We start from the raw sequence: 19,025 nt of genomic DNA on the forward strand, positions 1-19,025 counted from the left end.
AAACATTGTAGTCAAGTTCAAATAATATAGCAATTTTTCAATAAAAACAAAAGAAAATCGAGTAATGTTTAAAATAAATTCGACTAAATCCAGGTATTTATTGATAAAGCTATTCCTAAAATATAGGTGCGACTCTCCACGATCATTGCGTCCCAAGACGATTTTTATTACCAAAATTTTATGATGCCTTGCTTCATGATATAAATACTTACGTGACAAAAGCCGTAATAACGCGATAAAGGGACAATTTTCCTCTCACGCCACTGATGTAATGAGATTATTTTGTCAATTGAACATCCTCTTACTACCGAAATCGCTTAACATCGGAGCATGAAAATATTAATATCAGTATAATTTTGAATTTTATTTAAAGATAGCTGTCGTCCGTGACGTGTGCGCGTTATTAAAAATACTTTAGTAGCCTAAGTGTTCTTCTAGACTGTCTATACGTCTATGCCAAATTTCAGCAATCCGTGCAGCTCTGGAGATATTTTCAAACTTCCATCCATCCCATCTAAACATTCGCATTTATAAAATTAGTAAGAACTTTAGATGCTGTAAGTAGTTTTTTTCATATAAAGATATAAAAAGCTAAAAAAAAAGATATTTTTAGTTGACATTTCGTGAAATACATCCAAAAACGGCCCAGAAAAGTCTTTAATATACAGGAAGCGTCTAATGGTAGTTTAAAATTTCAAACTATTATATAAACAATGAAAAACAAACCCTGAACATTGCTAATTATTTTCTGCATTAAAAATAATATAATGCCGTAAAATTAATTTTCCTGCCGAAGAATAAAATAAAACTTCGAACATTAAAAATGTTTAGGACCAATAAAGATGACTTTATTTAATGGAAATTATTCTAATCTGAACTTTGGTGCTATAAAAATAAGATTCACGTTGGCTTAAATTTTACGAGTGTTCTATTGTTTTTTTGAGGACGTCGATTAATTATTGTTGAGATTATGTGTCCTGTACAGAAGAATTGTATACTTTATGAACCTTCAACAATTTTTGAAGTAGAGTAAATTTATTAAGGCACAGTTACCTTATTATACTTCTAGTAATACCGTGGGCTTACATTGTTTCATACTTACTCAGCTGGCGCATCGACCCAAAGTGGTTCTTGTCCTACGACATGAGAGATAATACCAGTGTGAAATATGAAGTGTGAAATAATACCAGTGCCACTCATCCTGATGAAGGGTCCCCGATGGGCTTGAAACTAGTCGGTGCCGCCACCGGACGTATATACGTGAGTGTTTAGCCGTGTTTATATATCAGTTCATAATCATTTCAGCGAGATGTTTGAGCCGTTCTGATAGTAGTAACAAACATACATCCAAATTAGCATTTTTAATATTAGTAACATTAAAAATGTATACACTCACGTACATACAATACAGACAAGTTGTTTAGTTATTCCATGGTGTAGTAGGTCTTTTATTGTTTGTTTAATTTACTTTTCCTAATTTATTAATAAACTAGCTGTTGCCCGCGATTCCGTCTTTGTTAAAAAATATTAGCCTATATTTTTCAAGACTATGTTCAACATCCATCCATACATTTGCATTTATAATTTTAGTATTACGTATTAATTTCTTTCATATTTTCATTTAGATATTTAACTTCTTACCTCATGAGCTATTTATATGAAAATACTTGTTCATAAACTTTTATTTTCGTTGCTTACTTAAATCCTATTTATAGAGTAGCGCATCTTTTCAGCTTTGTAAAAACTTTGGTCTTCAACAAAGGCGAGGTAAACCAGACGCGCGATAAATTTGTTCTGATTACACACTGCGCGTTCTCTTGTTTCCATATTTTTCTTTATTGCACAATACACATTATTTATTACGAATGGAAATAATTACATATCAGATATAAGGTGCATATATTTATTAATTAAATAGGAATTATGATGGCTTAATGTGACCTTGTTACAATGATTAACCAGTCGAGGGCTATATTTAAATTCTATTCTCCTTTACACTCTTTTCGTACAAGATAGGAAGAGAAGGTGAATGGAATTGTCCTTTTTCTGTGCTTCCCCTCCTCTGTTAATTAAATGTAGGCAGCATATCTGTAAATATGGATGTCTATGGGCAACGGCCACTTCGCTATTTTGGCGAATACTGGTAACCGCTTGCTTATTGTCATCAAAAAAAAGTGTTTAATCCGTGCGATATTCATTGAAGCCTAACTTAACAAATTTTACTAAACTAAATACTTTGTATATACAATGTTATCATCAAATGGATGGATGGATATTTGTTTAAAGGGATCTCCAGAACGTCTGAACAGATTTCGATGAAATTTGCCTCACATGTGGAACACAGTCTGGAAGAACACATAGCCTGCTTATTATGTTTCTTTTAATTCCGCACGTACGGAGTCGCGGGCGACAACTAGTTTAATAAAATGCTCATCATCATCATCAACCTGCCCTTATCCCTATCGTGGGTCGGCACAGTATGTACTACTCCTCCATAGATCTCTATCAGCCGTCATATCCGAGTCTACTCCCTTCTTACGCATATCCTCTTACACAGTCATTCCATACTTTTTTTGGTCTTCCTTGTAGCCATTCCTATTCAATCTCATTACTTTTTGCTTATATCATCATCATCCCTCAGCATGTCCAAACCAGGCTATGTTGTTTATTTATTTTGATATAAATTTATATTGACATTTGTGGAGTTTATAAATGCTTAATGAAATTTATCGTACTTTCTCTACGGGCTTTGGTATCTGTTTATTTTCAGTGGTGTCAATTTACTGAGGGTCTGAATGAGGTTGATCTTATCGATACAAGCGATTGTTTAATCATATTCTTAGGTTTATTTATTTGCTTAGAATTTATTAAATACGCAATTAATGTTTACTTATAACCGAGTTATTATGTAACACGCATCTGCAATTGCGGATTATCACGGACAACGGTCGCTTCGCTATATCAGTGAACTGGCCACTTGCTCGTTTGACACCTTATAATATAATAAAAAAAATATTATTGCGATAGATCGGTTATGTTTATCTCGTAGCATATTCTGTTTTAAATTTAGGTGTTCTAAAATTAAGTTCAATTTTTCATTTTTTTTTATTTGAGAAATATTAAAAGTAGTTTAAAGCTAGAGACAACAACAAGATACTAACAATTCTTAATTTGATATTGAATTTTATTAAATTAAAATTAAATATTTTTTTGTTCTTCAGAATAATTATGTACAGCAAATGACGGCCATCACTACGAAGGGTAAACCTCTCAATGTTGATATTTTGTTTAGGAAATTAAATTAGATGCCCTTTAAATTATACCTACGATATAACCAGACAGATTATAAAAAAGCAAAAGGAAGAAGTAAAAAAAAATAGACAAAGTGGCAGTATGTTTGTTATTTTTTTCCACTATTTATCTTGAACAGAGTGGAATGTAAACGCAATCATTTCACTCCATTTAGATAATGAATAAAGCATCGTATATCTGCAAACAGTGCTACCAACCTATAAATACTCCAGCGCCCACGTGTCTGATTGCACGTTGCAGCCTCGCGTTCCATTCAACTATGTAAGCTGGAGCTTCAGAACTTCCTTTAATATATGTCGAAGTTTTGGTTGGTATTGGGACGTAGATATATTAGATTGAGTTAAGAAAAATGTCCCTTAATGACAAATAATTAGAAGAGACGCTATTTGGTTTCATAAATCATAATTTTGTTCCTAAATGTATACGAACATATGTGTGAAATAAGATTTAATTACCCGACTAAAATAACTATCTGTCGCGCGCAACTCCGTCTGCGCGCGTTCAAAAAAAAACTTATTACTGTTCTACATCTATGATAGCGAGATCCGATGAGCAGTTTACACATACATTCTAACACACATTTATCCATACATCCAAACATTCGCATTTATATTATTAGTAAGATTAGTTTGGTATAAAGGATTTATCCTAAAACAATTTACCAAAATTTGTCATAATGGTATTTCCGTTTACAATGCAATTAGTATTAATATGTTAAAATCATTCTTATATTTTGTTTATTGAACGATCTTTTTTAATGTTAATTCCACACATTTTGTTTGATTATGACAAAGTATCCGTTATTTAGCAATAGTTTGCTAATTACATTGTTTTGTTCCAAAAGTCTTTTTTTTAATATTAGCAGATATTTTGGAAATTTACTGATATTTCTTTTATTTATGGATATGGTTATGGGACATGTTATGAGGAGGGATGATGATGATATAAGCAAAATAGTAATGAGATTGAATGTGGATGGCTACAAGGGTAGGGGAAGACCAAAAAAATTATGGAATGATTGTGTGAAAGAGGATATGCGTAAGAAGGGGGTAGACTCGGATATGACGGCTGATAGAGATGTATGGAGGAGTAGTACATGCTGTGCCGACCCTCGATAGGGATAAGGGCAGGTTGATGATGATGATATGGATATGGTTTACGATAATAGTCGAATGGCGGGATTCGAACCCCCGACCTCGTGATCGGAAATCTGAACCCTTAACCATTAGGCTATTGAAGCTTCAATTGAAAAGAATGTGATGAATCAATTCAAACTTTTAGAATCTTTAAACGTTGTGATGCAATCTGCACATATCTGCGAAGATTTATTTATATATATATATATATATATATATATATATATATATATATATATATATATAGGTAGAAGATATTCAAATGTATGAAGTCAACCCGCACTTAGTAACCGCGGTTGACTATGGCCTAGTCAACTTAGGGTAGGCTACGAGCCCCTCCATGAGGATGTATAGTGAGCTGATGATGATGATGATTAGAACAGTTACTTATACAAATGCGGAGAAATTTGCTTACTGATTTGCTGCCATAAAGTTTGGTAAATATAAAATGATTTATAAAAACACAAATTTCCAGCCGATATTTGGTGTTTTTCAATCAGCTTAATACAATTTTCTTGGCCTGGTTTGAGTTCAATTCAATATTGTGATATTTACTTCTTTTAGTTTCTATTAGAAAATTTTTGGTTTAGTTTTTTTTAAGATATCTATTGTACTTGGCATAAGTTAGACAATACGACTATAACAAGGTTAAAGGCTTGTATTTGACAGAAACTCAGTCGCCCAGACTCTGATATCTATCAACGTTAATTAATATGGCGTAACTGTAAAGGACAAAGTGACAGTTTGATATCTCTGTAATATTTGACTCCTTTTGTAGACAAAGAGAAACGTTTGCTTAACTATTGACAATTCATTGATTTGTGAGTTCTCTGCGATGTTTAATTGTTTTATCAATTGGCAAATATTTCTATTTAGGCGGTCGGCCACGACTCCGTTCGCGCAGCATTAAAAGAAAACTTAATTATTAGATTCTGTTCTGCCAGACTTTTTTAACAGTGGTAGAGCCCGCTCAACAGTGGTAGAGCCCGCTTTAACATCTTCGGACGAATCGGCCCGGCTCGCCCGGTGAAATACCACGACCACACAGGAGACAGGCGTGAAGTGGAAGCAATTCTGCGTTTTGTCTGATGAGTGTGCGTCCCGGAGGCCTAATTTAGTCCTCTTTTCCTTCCCATCCTTTTCTTTATAAGGAAATGATGGAAGGTGGAAGTGGACTTTACGGATGAGAGGATGCATGGAAAGGGAAGATATTTTCTTTCTGTGCATCCCCTCCTCCGTCGATTAAAGGTAGGCAACGCATATGCATTTGCGTATGTCTATGGGCAGCAGTCACTTCGCTATTTCAGCGATTTCAGGTGGCCGCTCGCTCGTTTGCCACCTTTTGATAAAAAAAGACTATGTTCTATATGTTTGCCAAATTTCTTTGATATCTGTTCAGCCGTTCTGGAGATACCTTCTAACATCCATGCATCTAAACATTCGCATTTATAACATTAGTAAGATTTTCAGCCCAAAACTATATCGTGAAAACAGAGTTTTAATTTAAATAAAAAGCATTGCTATTTATAAATAAGCAAAGTTTAAATTAAATCTGCGTAAGTTCAGCTTTAACCTACTGCAGTTTAATTTAAATCCACAGATCAAATCTCAATTCTATCCAATTGAATTTATAGTTCATTTTAGTGGATACGTGTAATAAATTCATTTATTTAGAAGCGATTCACATATTGGAAACAGTAATTTAATAATACAGGTTTGAATATGTACACAGGTCAACTAAATTGGTACATTGGATTGTTATGTAATTTTTCTTGCTTTAAATTAGTTAAAGCTAAAAGCAGTTTAGACTATATTAAATCTTAACTTAATACCAGCTTTAAGACAACTGGATTAAGTTAAATCCTTATTTTAATTTATTTTAAATGCTCAGTCGCGCAGTTGTAAAGTCTAGATCCGTATTAAAATCTACACTAAAACCTACACGTCCAGGTTTGTTCCTGCCATTGCGTTAAGGTGAAGGAAGACGTAGTGATGCAACATGGCCATGACGGCGAAGAACTTCAATGATATGTGTGAAGTCAACCAATCCGCACTGGTCCAGCGTACTTAAATTTGTGTAGTCTCCGAGCCCTCACTTCTTCTTCTTCTTGTAATGCCTCTCCTTTACTGGAGGTTGGCCGACAGCTCAGCGAACCCTTTCCTGTCCTGTGCCAAGCCAAAAAGTCGTTCAACGCTGGGAATATTAGTCCATTCCCGAATGTTTCTCAGCCACGACATTCTCCTCCTTCCAACTCGTCTTCTGCCTGCGGTTTTGCCCATCATTATGAGTTCAAGAAGTTCATATTTTTCGTGTTGCAAGACACGGCCCAAATATCCAACTTTTCTCTTTGTGACGGTCTTCAATAATTCGCGTTTCTTGCCGACGTGCGGGAGGACCCTCACATTACCGCACATTCTACGGTAGCACACTTAGACAGATTTATTTTTATCATTTTAAACATATAGCAAATCGACGCAAGGTTAAATTAGTTTGTTCGTTGCTTTAACTTTTAAAGTTTAAATTTTCATTAGCTTCCCAGTCGGTGGTCTTTGTATACGTAAGCGTAAAATTCCTCTAAGGTCACAAGAAGAGCGCTTTGTTTATTATTTAATTAAAAAATAATTTAGCTTGAGTAATAAAACTTATTGTATTCATGCAATACTTTCTAACATAAATCATCCTATAGTTAAAATAAAACGTGCCAAATAACAAAACAAAAACACAAATTTCATCCTTATGTTATTTACGTCTTTATTTGCAAATGAATTTCATTTGTAAAAAAAAGAAATGTTTCATATATTCTACTTTATCAATATATTTTGCGAGATATTTTAACATCGCGTGATTGATTCGCAAAACACAAGAGTAAACATCGTTTATCACTTTTTTTTCGGCGAGGGGTAAATAACGAGGGAGCAAGCAGACGTCTGGAATTAAAAATAAGTCTTGAACATGATTTTATTTCATTCATTTTTGACATACGTCCAAAGAATATTGTTTAGAAAATTTGCAATAATGAACAATTTTAGGTTATAAATTATCATTTCAGCAAAAAAAATTCAAACAGATAAAAAACATAACCTTACTTCATACTAGTATTATAAATGCTTATGTTTAGATGAATGGATCTTAGAAGATATCTCCAGAACTGCTCAATGGATCTCCCTGAAATTTGACACAGATGTAGATAGTCTGGAAGAACACATAGTCTGCTACTTAACTTTTTTTTATAATGTAACCGATGTCGCGGCCGACAGCTGGTAATAATAATAAAATAAATACTCGTTTAGTTCCAATTGTATGGCATTGTTCATCACATAATAGATTACAAAGGATGTCTCTTTGTGCGATTGTTAGCTAACTAATCGAAACTAGTTCTCGCGAACACAAGCCGCTATTTGTCGGACCCCTCTTTGCTGACATTCATGATAATATAGACATTATAGTGTGTCTATTTAAGATATATTAGTTTGACAACCGACGCCTATAAAATATCGAATTAATTTTGTAAGAGCATTAATGTTGTACTTAATCAACGGTTGTCATAGTGTCGAACCGTTGAGCACAACGAATAACTGTAAACTATCGATAATCGGTCTTTTTAATCACAAAATTTTCGATTGCAAGTTCTATGACAACAACCATGGAAAATCGTAATCGATTTTACTCAACCCATATCTAGTGAATTGTCAAACTAATCTATCTTAAGTAGACACACTATAAGTCAATTATTTTACTTTTTTTATATCAAATGGTGGCAAACGAGCGAGCAGCCACCTGAAATCGCTGAAATAGCGAAGTGACTGCTGCCCATAGACATACGCAATTGCATATGCGCTGCCTATCTTTAATCAACGGAGGAGAGGATGCACAGAAAGAAAATATCTTCCCTTTCCATGCATCCTCTCATCCGTAAAGTCCACTTCCACTTCCCATCCTTTCCTTATAAAGAAAAGGATGGGAAGGGAAAGAAGACTAAATTAGGCCTCCGGGACGCACACTCATTAGACGAAAGCGGAATTGCTTCCACTTCACGCCTGTCTTCTGTGTGGTCGTGGTATTTCACCGGGCGAGCCGGGCCAATTCGTGCGAAGATGTTAAAGCGGGCTCTACCACTGTTAAAATGTTTTGTTAATTCGAATTTCTGTGAAGATATAAAAATAAATTGAAATTTATTAAATTATTCAAATGTTAATCTACTGAAAAACACGTAATTAATTGTTAAAACAACTTTTTAATTAACTAGCCATGACCTCTTAAGTTTTTATCTTTGAAGAAAGATGTTTTTATAATATGAAACTATAAATAAGTTTTCAAGTAATGGAAACAAATTTTCCTAGTATTAAATATTGAGCTATTGGATTTCAACGTAGATTTTAAAAAAGTAATCTGTCAGAAAATATACAAACGATAGATTGCCGTTTTAATTACGATGCCGCTACGTTATGAGAAATTCATTGCAGTTTCATTTTTTTAATGTAGCAATTTTTTTTTCACTTGAATTAAAACAAATGAATACTAAAAATTTGAATATTGATTATACGTACTCTATCTTACTCCTTACTAATATTATAAATGCTAATGTTTGTGTGGATGGATGTTTCATCATCATCATCATCAGCTCACTATACGTCCCCACCGAGGGGCTCGGAGCCTACCCTAAGTTAAAGGTGATTAGGCCATAGTCAACCACACTGGCCAAGTGCGGTTGGTTGACTTCACACATATCTTTGAATTTCTTTTTAGATATGTGCAGGTTGCATCACGATGTTTTCCTTCACCGTAAGAACGTCGGATAAATGTACATATGTAAATCGGAAATCGAAAAACACATTGGTACATGGCGGGATTTGAACCCAGGACCTGCAGATTGCAAGTCAACTGCTTGACCATTGAGCCACCGACGCTCTTGGTGGATGGCTCGATGGATGTTTGTTAGAAGGTATTTCCAGAACGCATGGATCTCGCTTTTTGACATAGATGTAGAGTATAGTCTGGAAGAACACATTGGCTACTAATAATTTTTTTTAAACCCTCGCGGTCGGAGTCGGTCGGATTACTATACATTTTCTCAAAGTGAAACAGTGTATGTTAATCACTTAAAATTATTTGAGCATTCAATTGAAATAATTTACCTATTTTTTCACTATAAATCTATAAAAAACTTTTATTTTTCTAGAAATATTGATGTAATGGAAATCGGCTTACGAAACATAAATGGATTAGACTCCGAATAAGGTCTCGAGGAAAAAGTTATTTCGAGCCTTATTATTTCTTCAATACACGCACAATTGATTTGATTGACATGTCATAAATGAAGACAACCGCTTTGTGCTCCTTTCATATATTGATTGACACATCCCTTTCATATTGTAAATCTTTTTTAGTGTTATATAATAAATAAAACAATGAAAACCAAATATGTCAACGAAAGGGTGCATCTTAGTAACCGATATTCCTGATAACCTTATTAGGGTTCCTTACCTCGAAAGGAAAATACCGAAGCCTTATGGGATCACTTTGTTGTCCGTCCATCTGTCTGTCTGTCGAGACCCTTTTTTTAATTATTTATTAGGCTAGTCAGATGGCTTTCACATTTGGTCACATATACGTCACCCCTGAGCGGCTCGGAGCCTACCCTTAGTTAAGGTTGATAAGGCCATAGTCAACCACGCTGACCAAGTGCGGGTTGACTTCACACATATCATTGAATTTCTTCTCAGATATGTGCAGGTTGCATCACGATGTTCTCCTTCACCGCAAGAACGTCGGATGTACATATGTAAATCGGATATCGAAAAACACATTGGTACATGGCGGGATTCAAACCCAGGACTTGCAGATTGCAAGTCAAGTGCTTGATCCCTGAGCCACCGACGCTCTTACGACATAAATTATTACGTAAATGTCAATGTCAAAAACTTTTTTTTTAATCTTTTTAATTCGCAAATATTAAATTACAGAGCGTGTGCATTTCAAGTAATTGTTGTATTTGATTAAATAGGAATATGTTAAATTAATTGTAAACTTGATTACAATTCGACGACAAATTAGAAATGGGCAGTATTAAGTTAACCGTAGAATTAAAGCGAGAATATCACTGTCCAATTCTATTAAGTATATAAATGAATTGTACGCGCAGTGTGTATGTATGTATGTATGTATACCACTACGGTTACGTGTTTTGTAACCGAAGCGGTATTTATTTATTTATTTTTATATGATAAGGTGGTGGCTTTAGAGTAAATAACCCGAAATCATTGAAATAGCGAAATGACCGCTGCCCATAGACATACGCAAAGAAAGTCCAGTTCCATTTCCCATCCTTCCCTTATAAAGAAAGGGATGGGAAAGGAAAGAGGACTGAATTAAGCCTCCGGGACGCACACTCATCAAAAGAAACGCGGAATTGCTTCCACTCGGCGCCTGTCTTCTGTGTGGTCGTGGTATTTCACCGGGCGAGCCGGGCCAATTCGTGCGAAGATGTTAAAGCGGACTCTACCAATGTATACATTACAATCTTTGAGCCCTTATTTACATGTTATTTTTTATTAAGAGAAGGGGGAAAACGAGCAGCAGGAACACCAAGGTGTCCATCGACGCGAAATCAGCAATACCAGAGGAACCGCAGATGAGTTGCCGGCCTTTGAGATGGTGATACGCTCGCTTCTTGAAGGACCCTAAGTCGTAGCGGTTTGGAAATACCGCCGAGAACAAACTATTTCACAACGCGGCTGTGCGAAGTAGAAAATTGTAATATTGTTTTTAAAACACTAGGGTCCTTAGTACACAAGGCAATGTGGTTTGTTGAAACTAATTTAGTATGGTTGCGATGCAAGAATTACGTACCGCGCAGTATCTACACACAAAGTTGAATCGTCGACGCGAGTCTTCTATTTGGATAGATCATGCATATCGACTACTTTGATAGATATAGTGATTTACCACATTTTCGAATATGAATAATCCGTAAAATATTTGTGACGTATTTTCGTATGACAATGAATTTCAATTGTATTGAATTGCTCGCGACAATTTCACCCAATTTAGATTAGAGTTTCGTAGATAGTGTTAGCAAACAATAGTTCGAGTACATTGAGTTAATGCAATGAGTATTTCATCCACACGCTCGAATTATACGACCATGTTTGTTGAAAATTATCGGTATTATTATGGAAGATACTTGTATTATTGTTTTCTTTGTATGAGAGAATTAGAGATGGCAACATGTTTTTACCCGACAGACAAAAGAGTAACGTTTGTCACACGTTTTGTAAATTCCTTTGTGACGGTCTAGAGTTTAGAGTCTACACCACTGACCGTGGGTTTCTGAGACTAAAATCTTCGTTTAAAACATATTGTTATTCCCGTTTTGTCAAAGAAATTTTGATATCAGAAACCAACGATGAATCGATTTGACGAAGACGTCATTCGATCTCCCTTCTTCCTCAGAGTAAATAACGAATTTGAATCTCATCGCCGTAATTTCGATGTATTTCAGTATCAGAGAATGTTAGCTGTTATTAATGCGAAAAGCGACATATGTTCTAATTCAAGTTGTTTTAATAAAAACGTTGTTAAAATGTATATATATTTTATACTGTCATTTGATTAATTTTATTTCTACATCGAGATATTTCTCACTGATGTGTTGATTGATGTATCGATTGTAAATGGTAGCTGTAAATACGAAAACAATGTAATGGAAAAAATCTATTTAATTCCGAAATCTAGCTTTATATCTGGACTAGCTGTGACCCGCGACTCCGTCTGCGTGGAATTAAAAAAAAAACTTAATCAGTTTCCGGTAATTATTCTCACCTTTTAAACCTTCCGTAGACCTAAATGAACATTTCAAGATCAAGAAACGATTTCAGCCGTTCTCGATTTTTGGCGAGATTAATGAACAATTGATTTTTATACAGCGTGTCCCAAAATTCTACGATACAACTGTAATGGTGTATAGCCAGACCGATGACTACACTGTAAAAAATACTATAAAAATCCAACTCTTTTTGTTTAAAATTTATAATAACTTTTGTAACTTTTCTTATAATTCAACACGCTGTATATGTTTATATGGATTTGATTGAAGGTATCACAAGGACGGAGATTTATTACAGTTAAAATGAAAGTACTATAAAGATCACAAATGAAAAATCTATTTCATTAGCGTTTAAACTATTTCCCAGTATTCTTTCTTCGCTAGGATACAAAAGGATTACTTACTCTTTGTACAGCATCCGTTTGTCCGACATCTAACTAATCAAAACTTCCATTTACAATTCGTGTTCAATTTGTCGGACCTCATTCCTGACTTGAACGTGTGGAAAGAATAGATAAGGCAAGAAACACGTGTAAAGATCTCACGTAAGCCTTCAAAAGCGTTTTATTTTCATTTAGATGTTCCAAAAATACAGGCCTAATTTTAGTCCTCTTTCCTTTCCCAGAGCCTACTTATAGAGTATGAGAAATATTAGTGGTTTTAACGAAGGAAGGAACGCATAGGAAGGGAAAATATTCTCTAACTGTGGGTTCACTCCTCCGTCGATTAAAGGTGGCAACGCATCTGCAGTTGAAAATATCTATGGGTAGCGCTTCGCTTTTTCGGCGAATTTAGATGCCCGGTTGATAGCTTGCAAGCTTGAAATATATAACCTCCTTCTTTTTGAAGTCGGCTAAAGAAGGAAGAAAAATTGAGTTAATATTCTATTTTCATTTTTATGTTTCCGATATTTACTACACTGTAAATGTCAGTATAATCTGAATCGAATGGTCGTAAAAATGAATCATAGGTCAGAGTTACTAATAGAAAAGTGAAATAGCTACCTTACAGGGCTAAATGTCAGTTATACACGCATGCCTCTACCATGTAGAGTTACAAATAAATCGAAATTAGAGAGGAAATAACATTTATATTTGAAACACAACTTCTAAAAATGATTACTAGAGTTATACTTTGTTTATAGTGTTTTAAACAGTACAAATTATTTCTAATCCACCTGTATATGCTATCTTTCTAGTTCTTTAATAGAAGAAATTATTTATGAATGACGTATGTTTCCATTCATTTGTAATGCAAAATGTGTAGCATTGTCGTTAGGGAATCTTTAGCTTGTGCATTAATGCCTTGAAAACGCATAAATGTTTTCTACAGCGTGTTTAATAATTACGTATCTTTTCATCTCTAAAACATGTTATCATTTCAGGTGTATCAGGAAAACCGTGTAACCATGGGTTTCTGAGACTGAAATCTTCGTTTAAAACATATTGTTATCTCTGTTTTCTTAAAGATAATGAAAGGAATGAAACTATGTTTTATAAAGAGATTTTGTGCTATCAGAAACCAACCAAGGATGGTAAGACGACAATACGTTTTCGTATGAGCGCCTATAGTGGAAACCCATGGTTATTACAATCTTCAATTATTTAAAGTTTATTATACAGGATGTACTTATACCATAGTTTAAATTGAGAGAATGTTTGGTTTAAAATTTTAACGAATTTTTATTCTCAAAAACCAAACTCTCACGCTCTATTAAAACATCTGCTGTACTAAATGTTATAAATCAAAGAATCACCCTTGAGTCATAAAGGTGATAGTTTAAGATTCCATTAAGGTGTAGGTGGACGATAAAGTTAATAGGGTCGCGTTATTGAGGTCGCTATTAAAGAAAAATATTATATTGAACAGTGTTGGTAAATATCTTGAACAGTTGCTCGATACATTAAGTGCTTGAAAAGAAATGCAGCTTTAAATGGAATACTGTTTATTTAAATAGAGTGCAAAGATCTTTTATAAGAGTTTTTATTCAATAGTTATTTAATCTATGAAATATTACTTTCTGAACAAAACTATCAGTGGTATAAACGCCTTTCTATTCGAACTAGATAACAGCGTGAGACTATAGTAAAAAAAAATAATATCAACTTTTTTTTTTCTCTATTTTTTTTTGGGACTTTTGTTCTTTTGAACATGTCAGTCCCATAATAAACAAACACATAATCAATCAAGTTATGAGCTAATTACAAAAATACAGTAAACTATACAAGCAAGCGATATAAAATTTAAAAAAAAATGATAATAACAATAACAATATATAACAAACAAAAATATTTACACTTAATATCTATAAAGCCTTTAGCACCATATTTCGGACGTCGTCTGCTAAATCCGACAATGGATATCATCTTTAAACTATTCTGCGTAATCTTTATCTTACTCATACTTAGGTAATAAATGCGAACGAACGGCTTAACAGATCTCGATAAAATTTGAGAAACATATAGAACATAGTCTGGAAGAACACATAGGCTACTAATAATTTTTTTTTTAAATACCGAGCGGACGGAGTCGCGAGCGACAGCTAGTACTGTTATAAATGCGTTTCACCACAAAGGATAAAAGGATATTGCTGAAATTTGACATAGATGTAGAAAAAAAACTGGAAGAGCACATAGATTTTTAATTAAGTTTTTTTTTTTAACTTCGCGCAACGCACCTGAGGATGACAGGTAGTAATATTATTAATGCGTATGTTTAGATCGATGGATGTATGTTTGTTAGAAGGTATTTACAAAACAACTAAAGAGATTTTGCTGTTTGGCATCGATGTAGAAAATAGTCTAGATGAACACATAGTTCTTAAGTTTAGTTTTTTTTTAATACTTTATTTTATATCATAGATTTAAGACTATATGTAATTATAGAAATAAGTTCTTAAGTTTATTTAATTCCTCGCGGATGCAGTCTCGGGCAGTTGCTAGTATGTTTAAAAGCAAAGATTTCCGATCCGTTTCGGAGATGATGTATGCGTTCATCCTGAATACATTCTGAATCAAATACGATAACGGATAGCTATTGAATATAAAGCAAGAATAGTATCGTTTACGTTATTTTTATTATTTTAAGCAACGTGCGCTACTGAAATGTTCAGGATGAAATTTTATTACTTGAATTTTATTCCGTTAGAATTGATGCACGTTTCAAGGTTTAACACCTTCCAAAAATAATACGTGCAAAATGTTTAGTTAAAATTTTTTATATTATTATAAAAATGTTGACTCATGGCTGTGAGATTTCTGATTATAAAAAAGAATTTTATTTTAATAATGAAGCCAGAAACAGATAATCAAACGGTACGGAGTTTACGATCTAACCAAGGTTTCATATTAAACATTGCTGTTAACAATGACTCGACATTTAACTGATTCTAAAACGAAAAAAAAAGAATTCTTGTTATAAAACTAATATTTAGATTAACTAAAACATATTTAAAATACACAAATAAGTACGAGCAAAAAATTCCATTTCCGATTCGGGATTCGCGACTATTTTATTGTAAGGCACAAAACACAATCACACGTCTAAGAAAAGGTTTGTCACATGTCTTATAAACGTGATAAATTAAATTTCACTTTTGTACTACATAAATGTTTCTTTTTAATATATTTATCAAGCATCAATTAGGATTAGATGGACAGGACAGATTTGACAATAATGGTTGTCATAGGACACGACGCACGGGCGCACCAGGGCCCAAATCACGGGCGCCCCAGGGCCCGAATCACGGGCGCCCCAGGGCCCGAATCAAGGGCGCCCGCTTAGGGCCCTAAGACAGTACAAGAGTATTGTTAAGTGTTATTCATATTAGTATATTTCTTCCACGTGTTCACTCTTGGGAAAAGTGTAATTAGTTATTAAGAGTAAAATAAAGTGTTAATTTATTGTATTGTAAAATAATAATAGTCTGCACATATTATCGACTACCATGTATTGTGTTCTTGCCAATTATTAATCTAATCAATTACGTAACCTTACTGAGATATATTTAGTTTTCAATTAACCGTACAGTTAGAGTAAATTTAACATAAGTGTACAATAATTTACACTATCATCATGATAGAGTAAAAATATTTGAGACTCTATAACGGAAATGTTAGTTACAGTAAAATGCATAAAAACAATTTCGCTAAACAGCTGACAAAGTTTATTGATTAGATTTAAACCCACGAATATATAAAGATTAATTTTAAGAGATGACAAAGAAAACGTATGAAGCATGACCTCTCACCTTTATACAAGTAAGCTAAGTGTGTCTTCCTACATTTATGTCCGAGACAGCTTCGTATTCACTTAATGAAGTGATCAGGGATCATTTTATGATGGTTATGGGATAAGAGATATAACTTAAGTCGTTAAAAGGCACGAATCACCAGAATTTATGTGACACGTAACCTATCGAAGTCTTTAGGGATTGAGCCGAGAATATCGCTCATTACATTCTAAAAAAATAATAATAGCTTATACGTGTAGACGAACCTTTTTTTTTAAAGGGAAATCGAAAAAAGATTCTATGACTTAAACATGTATAATAATAATAACTAGCTGTCGCATGCAACTCCGTCTGTTTAATTAAAAATAAACTTAATTAGTAGCATATGTGTTCTTCTAGAATATGTTCTATATTTATGCCAAATTTCAGAGATTCATGCAGCCGTTCTGAAGATACCTTTAAACAAACATCCATCCACTCATCCATCTAATATTCGCATCTATGAAATTAGTAAGATTATCTTATTATTGAGAAATTATTTCGTGTAATACTAATGAACTTTATTGCTGGATATATTTAAAGTAAAAAAAATAAAATTATTATTATTTCGTGTTTATTAAATGTCAGATAAATGAAGAGCTCACTTCAGAAAGACCGCAATAAAAGCTTATTACCGCGTCATAAAAGTCATTTTAAAGAGTTTGTCTCAAAGAGAATAATAATTTATTTTTAAAAAATAGCTTGAGGAAATGTAATATTAATATTCTTATGTAGCTTATTTTGTATTTAAGTAAGTTGTTTTTATTTGCAATATTTAATTTTAGTGGAAGATTTTTCTTAGCTTGAAAATATGTGCTTATATAAAGTGAATTAAACAAGATTAATTGATTTTTTCGAATATATTTTTGGCTACAATATATGTGTAATTAGAATTTTCTTAACCAACCTTCGCGAAGTGACGATGTAATTTTTTGCTATTATAGAGGGTGTTTCTCGCTGGCTCCAATTAATCCTTATCGAAAAACAATTCTTTGGTTTAATTGTTCTTCGATTCTAAGGACTTAAACGGCACAATAATAAACTAACACCCTTTATAGTTTATACTTGATTGTGTTTTGTTCCGAAAACTTTCAAGCAAGAAGAAAAGCGATGTATTTCAACGTCTTTAGGGACACATTAAAGAAACTCTTACAAAGTTAACATGGCGTTTTCTTTTATTGTTACTTTAAGAACAACGAACTTAAATACTTATCGGATATTTCTGTAACTTCTGAAATGATGAAATACCTGGAGACCTTTTTATTTAAAAGGCTGTTGACTATTTCTTATTAACCATTAGCTTCCACTGGTGATGCCAAAATATTTTCATACATCTTGCCTTTGATAGATAGAAATAAAAATATGTTTTTAATATATTGCTTGGCAGTGGAAACCGACGGTAAAAATCTTAAGTCTCGTTAGATTACATTCCTGAATATTTCCTCTTTGCAGTATTTACGTTGACACGAAACAACTAAGGTTACTATTTTATAGTTAACATATTTTTGTCGTTAATTTGTATATAAAAGTAAATATTTAACTGCGAAAATTTCGCCCAGAATTATTTTTGAAGATCGCCATAGTATAAATGTTTTATTTATATATTATATAATACTATTAAATAAAAATCATAATGTTAATTTTTATTGACACTGATAAGGTGTTTCGGATTCGTATTTTACCATTGAAAGCATTTATAAGGATAAAAAAATATATATTAATGTTACATAACTATAATAAAAAAGATTTACGAAAAACTAAATATAAAAAAATAATTTATTCATTTACCATAATTACTTATTTACTTATTTATTTATTTGGTTTGTCAACAAAAGTACATGTGTTCTTATATACATTTTTGGCACTATTACTAAAGGTTTTAGGAAACATGTTATTTCACTTACAGACAAAAGCATGTATAAAGTATTGGTGCATAAACAATAAAAAATAGAACAAAATTACGTTAATTTCATTTTTTATGAATTAAATATTTGAAAGATAATCTACAAATTATAACCTCACTTAAAAAAAATTCAAAAATAAAAAAAAAAGCATTACTTACTATAACTTTTCCTTATTTGTAAAAACTTGCCATTCACAAAACTTTTCACGGTTTAATAAAATCCACTTTAAATAACATTACTATTACACTTTTAAAATTAAGGAAACGTATAAAAGTAAAAAAAATATTAAATTTCAAGTAAATTATAATTTTTTTTGCAAGAATACAAACTTTACGCGCGTCTACGGCTGTAGGTGGAGGAGTCCGTTACGAACGGACGCTAACTTTCGACTAAACGCCGTTCTTCAAGCGTGGCTGCTACGATTTCCCACTTCAGGCGTTCAAGCTTTTATGCTACGCTGTAGGGATAAGCTTTCATTATGCATTGTTAACTGTTATTAAAAAGCTTTGGTATCCACTGATGAAATACACCCAAAGGCCCTTTGTACACGAGGCAACTTGAATCTGGTGTTGGTCTA

General features: G+C 33.1%; 1 protein-coding gene across 1 annotated transcript in view; it reads right to left on the reverse strand.

Annotated features, from left to right (window-relative positions):
- The window catches only part of NGR-A15 (neuropeptide receptor A15), a 35,151-nt gene extending 16,341 nt beyond the window's left edge, over positions 1 to 18,810 (reverse strand). The window contains exon 1 of the mRNA XM_013324357.1: positions 18,607 to 18,810. The gene's annotated coding sequence lies outside the window, so the exon portion shown is untranslated. The remainder of the gene's footprint in view (positions 1 to 18,606) is intronic.
- Between the last annotated feature and the right edge of the window lie 215 nt (positions 18,811 to 19,025).

This window comes from Papilio xuthus, unplaced genomic scaffold (genome assembly GCF_000836235.2).
Source record: "Papilio xuthus unplaced genomic scaffold, Pxut_1.1 DF824992.1, whole genome shotgun sequence".
Taxonomy (NCBI): domain Eukaryota; kingdom Metazoa; phylum Arthropoda; class Insecta; order Lepidoptera; family Papilionidae; genus Papilio; species Papilio xuthus.